The sequence below is a fragment of the Salvelinus alpinus genome, chromosome 28 (genome assembly GCF_045679555.1).
Source record: "Salvelinus alpinus chromosome 28, SLU_Salpinus.1, whole genome shotgun sequence".
Classification (NCBI taxonomy): Eukaryota; Metazoa; Chordata; class Actinopteri; order Salmoniformes; family Salmonidae; genus Salvelinus; species Salvelinus alpinus.
The window spans coordinates 40916203-40929548 of record NC_092113.1 but is presented as its reverse complement, the minus strand read 5'-3'; the positions used below and the strand labels follow the sequence as shown (position 1 = coordinate 40929548).

Sequence of the window (13346 nt, the reverse complement as noted above, 5' to 3'; positions counted from 1 at the left end):
TTCCAATGAACCTACTACCTCTACCCAGCTTCCAATGAACCTACTACCTCTACCCAGCTTCCAATGAACCTACTACCTCTACCCAGCTTCCAATGAACCTACTACCTCTACCCAGCTTCCAATGAACCTACTACCTCTACCCAGCTTCCAATGAACCTACTACCTCTACCCAGCTTCCAATGAACCTACTACCTCTACCCAGCTTCCAATGAACCTACTACCTCTACCCAGCTTCCAATGAACCTACTACCTCTACCCAGCTTCCAATTAACCTACTACCTCTACCCAGCTTCCAATTAACCTACTACCTCTACCCAGCTTCCAATGAACCTACTACCTCTACCCAGCTTCCAATGAACCTACTACCTCTACCCAGCTTCCAATGAACCTACTACCTCTACCCAGCTTCCAATGAACCTACTACCTCTACCCAGCTTCCAATGAACCTACTACCTCTACCCAGCTTCCAATGAACCTACTACCTCTACCCAGCTTCCAATGAACCTACTACCTCTACCCAGCTTCCAATTAACCTACTACCTCTACCCAGCTTCCAATTAACCTACTACCTCTACCCAGCTTCCAATTAACCTACTATCTCAAGGCCATCAGACTGTTAAACAGCCACCACTAACATTTAGCGGCCGCTGCCAACATACTGACTCAACTCCAGCCACTTTAAAAATGGGAATTGATGGAAATTATGTAAAAATGTACCACTAGCCACTTTAAGCAATGCCACTTAATACAATGTTTACATACCCTACATTACCCATCTCATATGTATATATACTATACTCTATATCATCTACTGCATCTTGCCATCTTTATGCAATACATGTACCACTAGCCACTTTAAACTATGCCACTTTATGTTTACATACCCTACAGTACTCATCTCATATGTATATACCGTACTCTATACCATCTACTGCATCTGCCATGCCGTTCTGTACCACCACTCATCCATATATCTTTATGTACATATTCTTTATCCCTTACACTTGTGTGTGTGTGTAAGGTAGTAGTGTGGAATTGTTAGGTTAGATTACTGTTGGTTATTACTGCATTGTCGGAACTAGAAGCACAAGCATTTCGCTACACTCGCATTAACATCTGCTAACCATGTGTATGTGACTAATAAAATTTGATTTGATTTGATTTGATTACCTCTACCCAGCTTCCAATGAACCTACTACCTCTACCCAGCTTCCAATGAACCTACTACCTCTACCCAGCTTCCAATGAACCTACTACCTCTACCCAGCTTCCAATTAACCTACTACCTCTACCCAGCTTCCAATGAACCTACTACCTCTACCCAGCTTCCAATGAACTGTAAACAACACATGTTGGATTAAACGTTTACATCATCAGATGGGTCTGTTAGAGGATTCCCCCTACTCCCCAAAGAATGGTAGGTCCTTTTCTTATTACAGTAGTAGTTTCATTTGTTCTTCACACATCTCACACACACACACACACACAGTGTGTGTATACAAACTGGATCATTGTGAAAACGTCAATACTTATGATTAGTAGTTGGTTGAAAAACTTTAAACTTCAAAAGTTGCCTACACATCAGTTGGACAAAGTCCAAACTTATTAATAATAATCGTAGCCATTTTTTTTTTTTTACTAATAATGTGAAACAGTTTAAAAGCCGTTAAAAAAACAGTCCTGTGGGTTTCTGGGTATGTCTGTTCTCTCCAGGGTGTTCAGTGGGACAGCCAACTTCCAGGCTCGTTACAACATACAGAAACATTTGCCTCTAGGTCACACACGCTTCCCCTTCCAAATACTATAAGTGTATTATCGTAAATGGCAACCAACACCTGCAGTAAAACAACGACCAAATAAATGTAACTGGTGTTTTTAAAATCTCCTAAACTCGTCCCAACGCTCGCCAACATTCAATCTCTGTATCCCCCTCCTCCTTCAACCCCCTCCACGTTTCTTTTTTTCTTGTGTGTTGTATTCAACTACTCACCCGCCAGTCTGATGACTGTACAGTTCCAAAGTAACCGCTACAAACTACTTCAATCCTCACGAAGGATGACCCCGTCGAATAAACCCCGGTGTCCTGGGCCAAATCCAAGAAACCAGAGGCTTGAAACAATAATCAGTCAGACACTGTATCCTTTAGCTGCCTGCTACACAGGCAAACGACCACTTGCCTCAACAAAAGACGGCCCTGCCTGGTCTCACTTTTGCTCATGTAATCACGTAATAATCGCCGAGGCAGCCTTTCCCGAAAACACACGGTTGCCTCCGTTTCCCCCCTTTTTTTTCTCTCGCGGTGGTGTAGCTCCTTGATATCTTGCGTATGAACAAAAAAAAAGTAGCTTGTTTTGTATTGAGTGCTCCGGCTCCGGGTCCTGATATCCAGGATATCAGTGAGTTCGCCGTTCGTTCACAGACTCAGACTTTTCCACACACGCTCTCCCCCCCCTCCTCCTCCTCCTCGCTCCCCCTTTCATATGCACACATTACACGTTCCGTCTCTCCGTAGGCTGTAGCACTCTTCAGCTGTTCAACAGACGCATCCACATGGCTGACCTAGTCTTTATTTAACCAGACACTAGTTTAGGAGCACCCCCCCCCTCAACACTAAAACACCGAGCAAAACAAAAACATGAGCTGGATTCTAATGATCGACGGTCGAGTCGGGACAAAGGAGAGACGAGGAACGAAAACGGGGACGGTAGATTGGTGATTTTTTGATAGTAACCCGTTGGGGATTATGGTGTTATAGAAGGAAGAACAACAACAACAAAAAAACAACGGCAAAACAAAATGTACCGCACAACCACCAGTATGTGATGTATCACTACCGAGCAAGATCAAACGTTCACTTACATGGCAATGATAGTGACGAGCCTCTCGCTGCTACACACAGCAGCACACCAATAAATCCCCAGCCTTCACATGACGGCCCTGCTTAATGAATACGAAAAGACTGAATACAATAAACTATTGTTATTGAAACCATATACTGATTTGAAATACATCTGCCATCCACTCACAGCCTACGTGTTTACTGTTAAGATGTGTTATAATTGAACGTGGTGGGGGACATGAAGTAGGGGATTTACAATATTGGTGTTTGAGTAATGATCAGCGTTATAAAAAACCATGGAGATGACGGAGGTGATGTAAAATACACGGAAGGTAACGTTAGGATCCTGTGCTCTGTGTGTGCGGCTCTCTGGCTTAATGCCTATTCTCTCTCTCATTTGCATTTGTAGATAACACATTAATTAGACTCTCCAGCCCGTTCCGAGTGGCAGAGGCAAGACAGACAGACATTTTTCTAAAATGTTGAGTTGCCATCGACAAAAGTCCAACAGTAATGTTCGGCTGTCAAGGCCATTTGGTTTGATTTAATACAGTAATTAATCAAGTAGATGTGTTCCTCTGCCTGTCTTTCAAGGGACACAATGTTTTGCTTTTATGTCGTTTAAAAACAAATGTAAAATCATAAATAAATCCTGTTTGTCATCACAATCTAAAGGGGAAAACACATTGCACCCCCCCGTTGGGGTACATCTGACGCCAACATCTTCTCCCGATTCTATATGCATGTTTACATGTTATGGCCGGCACTCTGCTCAGAGGTGCTAAGTACTCTCGGCCAGGAAACACTACCGGTGTGTCCATACCCTAAATCCTATCATTAAAATGTGAAAATCTCCCCCCAACTCCACCCCAGCCAAATACAAAAACAAAGCTGCACCCTACACAGAGTCAACTTAGACATGCCTTAAAATAGGTCATTTCATTTTCTCAAAAATTAAAATAACCAAAGCAATAACCCACCCCATTGTCCAAAATGGGCACCACAGAGAGGCAGCGCTGCAGATCAATAGATACGGAGTTGTGTGTGGAGGACATTTATTGTGCTACAAAACATGTTGCGTGTCCCCTCCTCTGTAATCCACCAGAGGGCTGTACCCAGCCCAGAGACTAGAGACCCCTCCCCACGGTCCCCAGCCCAGAGACTAGAGACCCCTCCTCTGTAATCCACCAGAGGGCTGTACCCAGCCCAGAGACTAGAGACCCCTCCTCACTGTACCCAGCCCAGAGACTAGAGACCCCTCCCCACTGTACCCAGCCCAGAGACTAGAGACCCCTCCCCACTGTACCCAGCCCAGAGACTAGAGACCCCTCCCCACTGTACCCAGCCCAGAGACTAGAGACCCCTCCCCACTGTGCCCAGCCCAGAGACTAGAGACCCCTCCCCACTGTCCCCAGCCCAGAGACTAGAGACCCCTCCCCACTGTGCCCAGCCCAGAGACTAGAGACCCCTCCCCACTGTCCCCAGCCCAGAGACTAGAGACCCCTCCCCACTGTACCCAGCCCAGAGACTAGAGACCCCTCCCCACGTGTACCCCAGCCCAGAGACTAGAGACCCCTCCCCACGGCCCCAGCCCAGAGACTAGAGACCCCTCCCCACGGACCCCAGCCCAGAGACTAGAGACCCCTCCCCACGGTCCCCAGCCCAGAGACTAGAGACCCCTCCCCACGGTCCCCAGCCCAGAGACTAGAGACCCCTCCCCACTGTACCCAGCCCAGAGACTAGAGACCCCTCCCCACTGTGCCCAGCCCAGAGACTAGAGACCCCTCCCCACGGTCCCCAGCCCAGAGACTAGAGACCCCTCCCCACTGTGCCCAGCCCAGAGACTAGAGACCCCTCCCCACTGTACCCAGCCCAGAGACTAGAGACCCCTCCTCACTGTAATCCCAGCCCAGAGACTAGAGACCCCTCCCCACGGTCCCCAGCCCAGAGACTAGAGACCCCTCCCCACTGTGCCCAGCCCAGAGACTAGAGACCCCTCCCCACTGTACCCAGCCCAGAGACTAGAGACCCCTCCCCACTGTACCCAGCCCAGAGACTAGAGACCCCTCCCCACTGTGCCCAGCCCAGAGACTAGAGACCCCTCCCCACGGTCCCCAGCCCAGAGACTAGAGACCCCTCCCCACTGTTCCCAGCCCAGAGACTAGAGACCCCTCCCCACGGTTCCCAGCCCAGAGACTAGAGACCCCTCCCCACTGTCCCCAGCCCAGAGACTAGAGACCCCTCCCCACGGTTCCCAGCCCAGAGACTAGAGACCCCTCCCCACGGGCCCCAGCCCAGAGACTCCTCGTCTGTAATCCACCAGAGGGCTGGTAAACTGTCCCCAGCCCAGAGACTAGAGACCCCTCCCCACGGTTCCCAGCCCAGAGACTAGAGACCCCTCCCCACGGTTCCCAGCCCAGAGACTAGAGACGCCTCCCCACGGTTCCCAGCCCAGAGACTAGAGACCCCTCCCCACGGTTCCCAGCCCAGAGACTAGAGACCCCTCCCCACTGTCCCCAGCCCAGAGACTAGAGACCCCTCCTCTGTAATCCACCAGAGGGCTGGTAAACTGTTCCCAGCCCAGAGACTAGAGACCCCTCCTCTGTAATCCACCAGAGGGCTGGTAAACTGTTCCCAGCCCAGAGACTAGAGACCCCTCCTCTGTAATCCACCAGAGGGCTGGTAAACTGTTCCCAGCCCAGAGACTAGAGACCCCTCCTCTGTAATCCACCAGAGGGCTGGTAAACTGTTCCCAGCCCAGAGACTAGAGACCCCTCCTCTGTAATCCACCAGAGGGCTGGTAAACTGCCTCCAGCCCAGAGACTAGAGACCCCTCGTCTGTAATCCACCAGAGGGCTGGTAAACTGTTCCCAGCCCAGAGTCTAGAGACCCCTCCTCTGTAATCCACCAGAGGGCTGGTAAACTGCCCCCAGCCCAGAGACTAGAGACCCCTCGTCTGTAATCCACCAGAGGGCTGGTAAACTGTTCCCAGCCCAGAGTCTAGAGACCCCTCCTCTGTAATCCACCAGAGGGCTGGTAAACTGCCCCCAGCCCAGAGACTAGAGACCCCTCGTCTGTAATCCACCAGAGGGCTGGTAAACTGTTCCCAGCCCAGAGTCTAGAGACCCCTCCTCTGTAATCCACCAGAGGGCTGGTAAACTGTTCCCAGCCCAGAGACTAGAGACCCCTCCTCTGTAATCCACCAGAGGGCTGGTAAACTGTGCCCAGCCCAGAGACTAGAGACCCCTCCTCTGTAATCCACCAGAGGGCTGGTAAACTGTTCCCAGCCCAGTCTAAAGAACCCTCCCTTGTGATCTACACACAGTCCCTCTCTTTCAGACATACTCCCACTGCGTGACATGCATGGTTGACTCCCCTATCGAGATTACATTTCAAAGCACAATTCAGAAATAGAGCAGAAACCAAACCTATAGCCTCCATCTATACAAACACAATGAACAGATGCATTCAACCAAGCAATAGCCCATCTCACCATTTAAGTGAGAAACCGTAAAAAGCTGGCATGTTTCAGTTTACAACATTAGCCGTTTGTGTGACCTGAAACAGCATTGACAGAGTGAGGGTAAACACTGCTGAGAGTCCCCTGGCTGCTGTTCTACCAGGGGTGTATTCATTAGGGCAGACCGTAGCAAAAACGTGAACAACTTCAGGTAGTCCTTGCTGTTTCAGTTCAGTTGTATTTTGTTTGGTGCCTAATTAACAAGGGCTTGGCTCTCTCACTACCTTATGCTACCACCTCCCTCTCCACCCCCCCCAGCTCCCCCCCCACCTCCCTCTCCACCCCCCCCACCTCCCTCTCCACCCCCCCACCTCCCTCTCCAGCAGCCCATCACAATGCCTTCTCCCTGAGCAGTGAGTAGATGGCTGGGCTACACTGCATCTGAATCAGTGTCTCGTCCCCCGTGTGAACAAAACAGGTTACTTTGTGTACCATTGTTCTGAATTCAGTGGATGTGAATATCAACATGATTGTGCTTTTACACACAAAAGAGAAATTCTACATTATATATGATGTGTTATATTTCCATGTGAAATTCAGGGGGGGGGGAAGAAATCCCTTATAGAAGCAAGTTAAAACACACAAGCAGTAAGGAACAACAAAAAGACTCATATACCAACTGCCGTTTTTCAATATTACATATAAATCCTTCAGACACAAATGGACATTAAGTGTAGCCACATAAAAGCCAGCAACGGTGTCACAGACAGAATTCAACAGACGTGTGTGTGTGTGTGTGTGTGTGTGTGTGTGTGTGTGTGTGTGGTAATGACAAAGACCAGTCATTTTATTCCCTGTGTGTCAGCCATCAACATTCTGTATCTGTACTCTCTCATTCTCATTAAAACATTATGACATAACAAACAGCAGAGCTGCTGATGCACCAAAATGTTTTAAACTAGAGAAAAAACTAGCTGTCCTAAAGGAGACGCTTGAGAGAGAGGGGGGGTGGAGGAGAGAGAGAGAGGGGGGTGGAGAGAGAGAGAGGGGGGTGGAGAGAGAGAGAGGGGGGTGGAGAGAGAGAGAGAGGGGGGTGGAGAGAGAGAGAGAGGGGGGTGGAGAGAGAGAGAGGGGGGTGGAGAGAGAGAGAGGGGGGGTGGAGAGAGAGAGAGGGAGAGAGAGAGGGGGGAGGAGAGGGGGGGTGGTGGAGGGAGAGAGAGGGGGTGGAGGGAGAGAGAGAGGGGGTGGAGGGAGAGAAGAGGGGGTGGAGGGAGAGAGAGGGTGGAGGGAGAGAGAGAGGGTGGAGGGAGAGAGAGGGGGTGGAGGGAGAGAGAGGGGGTGGAGGGAGAGAGAGAGTGGGGGAGTGGAGAGAGAGAGAGAGGGGGGGTGGAGGGAGAGAGAGAGAGGGGGTGGAGGGAGAGAGAGAGAGGGGGTGGAGGGAGAGAGAGAGAGGGGGAGTGGAGAGAGAGAGAGAGAGGGGGGATGGAGAGAGAGAGGGGGGGTGGAGAGAGAGAGGGGGGGTGGAGAGAGAGAGGGGGGTGGAGAGAGAGAGGGGGGGTGGAGAGAGAGAGGGGGGTGGAGGGAGAGAGGGGGGTGGAGGGAGAGAGGGGGGTGGAGGGAGAGAGGGGAAGGAGAGAGGGTGAAGTGGAGAGGGAGAGAGGGTGAAGTGGAGAGGGAGAGAGGCCAAGAGAGAGAGGGGACGTGGAGAGGGAGAGAGGCCAAGAGAGAGAGGGGACGTGGAGGGACAGAGTGAGAGGGGAAGGAGAGAGAGAGAGAGAGAGGAAGGAGAGAGAGAGTGGGTGAAGTGGTGGGAGAGAGAAAGTGCTGCTTGGCAATACAAATAAGTCAGCTATAGCTTAAACAGAAAATGTGACATGGATGAGTCTAGTCTGACTGCCTGTTCCTTGCCTGACGACTCACACTAAATCCTTCCCCTGCACTGTCGTTCACTACATACGTCAGTATGGATCTGCCATCATTCAATGTTGTTTAGGTGATGTTGTTTGTGGTGACAAAAAGTCATCAGCGATTGGGTCGTCTCTAACCAATCACAGTATCAAAGCCAATTACGTACTTTTAAACGCTGCTTCACAACCACGTGTGTTCTGGCCCAACCCGTTGGTTTCTGGGACTAATCAGACGGCCCGAATCTGTTTGCATTCGGTGAACGGTCAGGCAGTCAGATCCAGACTCCTCGAGGAGACAAAACAAATGTCCGTGGGCGTAGCGTTTCGGCTGGAGCTAGGAGTCTGGGTAGCCTGGCAACCCTATACGCTATTATAGTGCACTACTCTTGACCAGAGACCTTGGGGCCCTGGTCAAAAGTAGTACACTATGTAGGGAATAGGGGGCAATATGAAACAGACCGAGACTTGGCAGTGAAGGCTCAGAGGCCCTGGCATTCTAAGCACTGAGATCTAATAACTCCATTTAATCCATTCACCAGGGATGAGCAGACAAGTTGAAGAGGAAAGGGATATTGAGAGAAAGAGCAAGAGAAAACAGCTTTGTTAGGAGGGAGGGAGGGAGGGAGGGAGGGAGGGAAGAGGTGGGAGGGAAGAGGTGGGAGAGAAGAGGTGGGAGAGAAGAGAGGGGAGAGAAGAGGTGGGAGAGAAGAGAGGGGAGAGAAGAGAGGGGAGAGAAGAGGTGGGAGAGAAGAGAGGGGAGAGAAGAGGTGGGAGAGAAGAGGTGGGAGAGAAGAGTTGGGAGAGAAGAGGTGGGAGAGAAGAGAGGGGAGAGAAGAGAGGGGAGAGAAGAGAGGGGAGAGAAGAGAGGGGAGGGACATCAGAGGCTTTATTTTCCTCCAACACATGACTCAATCTTAACAAAGTAACATTTTAAAACTTTTTGGGCGAACTGACTGATTTCACACAGAAATTGTCTGAAAGCAATTCTAAGAAACTGTATATATTTTTCTATGCTTCCCGTTCTTACGTTTTGTTTTTGGATCTTTTACTTTCGGTTTGGTTTTGGAAAATATATTTCACAGCCGGTTTAGATGGTACAATGATTCTCTGTACTATACTTGCTTGTTTTGTCATAAACTGAAATTAGGTGAACTGTTACAATTGTAGCAACCAGGAAATGGAGGAGTGATTTCTGCACTGTGCATCTTTAACTTGACAAGTAGGTACAACGTTATAATACAGTCATTCTAACTCCCAAATGGCCCCTACTCCCTAAATAGTGCACTACTTTAGACCAGGGCCCTATTCCCTAAATAGTGCACTACTTTAGACCAGAGCCCTACTCCCTATATAGTGCACTACTTTAGACCAGAGCCCTATTCCCTATATAGTGCACTACTGTAGACCAGAGCCCTACTCCCTATATAGTGCACTACTTTAGACCAGGGCCCTATTCCCTAAATAGTGCACTACTTTAGACCAGAGCCCTACTCCCTATATAGTGCACTACTTTAGACCAGAGCCCTACTCCCTATATAGTGCACTACTTTAGACCAGAGCCCTACTCCCTATATAGTGCACTACTTTAGACCAGAGCCCTATTCCCTATATAGTGCACTACTTTAGACCAGAGCCCTATTCCCTATGTGTGTATTGTTTTGTATTGCTTCCTGGATTATGTGTGTATTGTTTTGTATTGCTTCCTGGATTATGTGTGTATTGTTTTGTATTGCTTCCTGGATTATGTGTGTATTGTTTTGTATTGCTTCCTGGATTATGTGTGTATTGTTTTGTATTGCTTCCTGGATTATGTGTGTATTGTTTTGTATTGCTTCCTGGATTATGTGTGTATTGTTTTGTATTGCTTCCTGGATTATGTGTGTATTGTTTTGTATTGCTAGATATTACTGCACTGTTGGAGCTGGAAACATAAGCATTTAGCTGCATCTGCGATAACATCTGCACATCTGTGTACGCAACAAATAAACGTTTATTTAATTTGACGTACAGCGTCTCTGCTGTAAGTCCTTCCTGCCCTTTTAGCCTTCGTGGTGTCTTTGAGGAGCTACTTTACACGTTTACAAATCCAGATGGGAGGGGAGAGGAAGAGACAGGGAAGAGTCCTACCAGACTAGTTACAACATAGACGGGTCCAAAAGGACCAGGGTCCAAAAGGACCAGTCTCTGTTGTAACACAAACATCTCCGTTTATTTCATTTACAATGAAGCCATTCAAGAGAAATAAAGTACTTTCAGATAAAATAATTGGATAAATGTGGGTTAGCTGGGTTGTGAAAGCTTGTGGAAATCAAGTGAGATTTACAGAAAGGATCTCATTTCCAATTCAAAATGGTGGTCGTCCGTCAACATGAATTGAACAGGAGTTACCAGAACAATAGCTCAACAGCAGAATAAAATGCTAGGAGACCTCTATACACACGGTGGTAGCAAACGACTGCTTGAACGACAGAAGGTGACAAAAGCACCGCTGAAAATCAATCTAGGCTTTAAAACAATCCCCACTAGACAAAGACTGAAACGATCCCCATTCACACACACTAATTACTGTGGTTTCAAACCAAGCATTTTATAGTGGGATCATTATGAGGTTAGAAAAACCTCACTGGGAAGCTATTCCACGGAACAATATATTATACTTCAGCCAATCAGTGGAAAAGGGCTCAGGCTCGATGAGCTGAAATAGTTTTTTAGTTTTTTAATCTCAAATGGCACCCTATTCCCTATTTGGTGCACTACTTTTGACCACAGTTTTGGTCTAAAGTAGTGCACTATATAGGGAATAGGGTGTCATTTGACACACACACATATAGCTATCTTGTTTACTTTGCCATTCACAGTCACATTTGGCAAGCTCACTCACAGTACAACTCTGAACCAAAACCCAAGACACGTATTCATGTTGTTTATTCATGTCCCAGCCAAGCCACACAAACTAACGCAGGAGATCTCCCTTCCCAACACAGCAGCCATTCTGGGAAAACTGTTGAGTGTGAAGCGCAGTAGATAAGTAAAAATATATATATATTTCCAACTGGTTAGAAGAGAAGCTACCTGGGTAAACACATTGATCAAGTGGATGTAGGGAAATATGAACCAGTGCATGTTTTTTAATCCACCGCAATGAAAGAAAAAGCCATTGCTCATAGGTTAAAGGACAACCATTAACACCACTGTTGTACTCACCTAGCTATTGATACATATGGTTGTTCTGTTGTACTCACCTAGCTACTGATACATATGGTTGTTCTGTTGTACTCACCTAGCTACTGATACATATGGTTGTTCTGTTGTACTCACCTAGCTACTGATACATATGGTTGTTCTGTTGTACTCACCTAGCTATTGATACATATGGTTGTTCTGTTGTACTCACCTAGCTATTGATACATATGGTTGTTCTGTTGTACTCACCTAGCTATTGATACATATGGTTGTTCTGTTGTACTCACCTAGCTATTGATACATATGGTTGTTCTGTTGTACTCACCTAGCTATTGATACATATGGTTGTTCTGTTGTACTCACCTAGCTATTGATACATATGGTTGTTCTGTTGTACTCACCTAGCTACTGATACATATGGTTGTTCTGTTGTACTCACCTAGCTACTGATACATATGGTTGTTCAGAGCAGCAATACAGAAACACACTCTGAGGAATGGGACTGTTGGTCACCTTTAGGAGAGTGGGACTGTTGGTCACCTTTAGGAGAGTGGGACTGTTGGTCACCTTTATGAGAGTGGGACTGTTGGTCACTAAGGGGACTGGGACTGTTCGTCACTAAGGGGACTGGGACTGTTGGTCACTAAGGGGACTGGGACTGTTGGTCACCTTTAGGAGAGTGGGACTGTTGGTCACCTTTAGGAGAGTGGGACTGTTGGTCACCTTTAGGAGAGTGGGACTGTTGGTCACCTTTAGGAGAGTGGGACTGTTGGTCACCTTTAGGAGAGTGGGACTGTTGGTCACTAAGGGGACTGGGACTGTTGGTCACTAAGGGGACTGGGACTGTTGGTCACTAAGGGGACTGGGACTGTTGGTCACTAAGGGGACTGGGACTGTTGGTCACCTTTAGGAGAGTGGGACTGTTGGTCACTAAGGGGACTGGGACTGTTGGTCACTAAGGGGACTGGGACTGTTGGTCACTAAGGGGACTGGGACTGTTGGTCACTAAGGGGACTGGGACTGTTGGTCACTAAGGGGACTGGGACTGTTGGTCACTAAGGGGACTGGGACTGTTAGTCACCTTAAGGGGACTGGGACTGTTGGTCACCTAAGGGGACTGGGACTGTTGGTCACCTAAGGGGACTGGGACTGTTGGTCACCTAAGGGGACTGGGACTGTTGGTCACTAAGGGGACTGGGACTGTTGGTCACTAAGGGGACTGGGACTGTTGGTCACTAAGGGGACTGGGACTGTTGGTCACTAAGGGGACTGGGACTGTTGGTCACCTTTAGGAGAGTGGGACTGTTGGTCACCTTTAGGAGAGTGGGACTGTTGGTCACCTTTAGGAGAGTGGGACTGTTGGTCACCTTTAGGAGAGTGGGACTGTTGGTCACCTTTAGGAGAGTGGGACTGTTGGTCACTAAGGGGACTGGGACTGTTGGTCACTAAGGGGACTGGGACTGTTGGTCACTAAGGGGACTGGGACTGTTGGTCACCTTAAGGGGACTGGGACTGTTGGTCACTAAGGGGACTGGGACTGTTGGTCACTAAGGGGACTGGGACTGTTGGTCACTAAGGGGACTGGGACTGTTGGTCACTAAGGGGACTGGGACTGTTGGTCACTAAGGGGACTGGGACTGTTGGTCACTAAGGGGACTGGGACTGTTGGTCACTAAGGGGACTGGGACTGTTGGTCACTAAGGGGACTGGGACTGTTAGTCACTAAGGGGACTGGGACTGTTGGTCACTAAGGGGACTGGGACTGTTGGTCACTAAGGGGACTGGGACTGTTGGTCACTAAGGGGACTGGGACTGTTCGTCACTAAGGGGACTGGGACTGTTGGTCACTAAGGGGACTGGGACTGTTGGTCACTAAGGGGACTGGGACTGTTGGTCACTAAGGGGACTGGGACTGTTGGTCACTAAGGGGACTGGGACTGTTGGTCACTAAGGGGAC

At 48.7% G+C, this 13346-nt stretch overlaps 1 protein-coding gene across 8 annotated transcripts in view; it reads right to left on the bottom strand.

Moving 5' to 3' along the window:
* Positions 1 to 13346, bottom strand: part of rerea (arginine-glutamic acid dipeptide (RE) repeats a) — a 346416-nt gene that overhangs the window by 265249 nt on the left and 67821 nt on the right. For 5 of the 8 annotated variants that reach the window (XR_011671486.1, XM_071373182.1, XM_071373183.1 and 2 more), the window contains exon 1: positions 1991 to 2450. The exons of the other annotated variants lie outside the window; for them this stretch is intronic. The gene's annotated coding sequence lies outside the window, so the exon portion shown is untranslated. Of the gene's footprint in view, positions 1 to 1990; positions 2451 to 13346 lie in introns of those variants that run through there. 8 annotated transcript variants of the gene reach the window in all.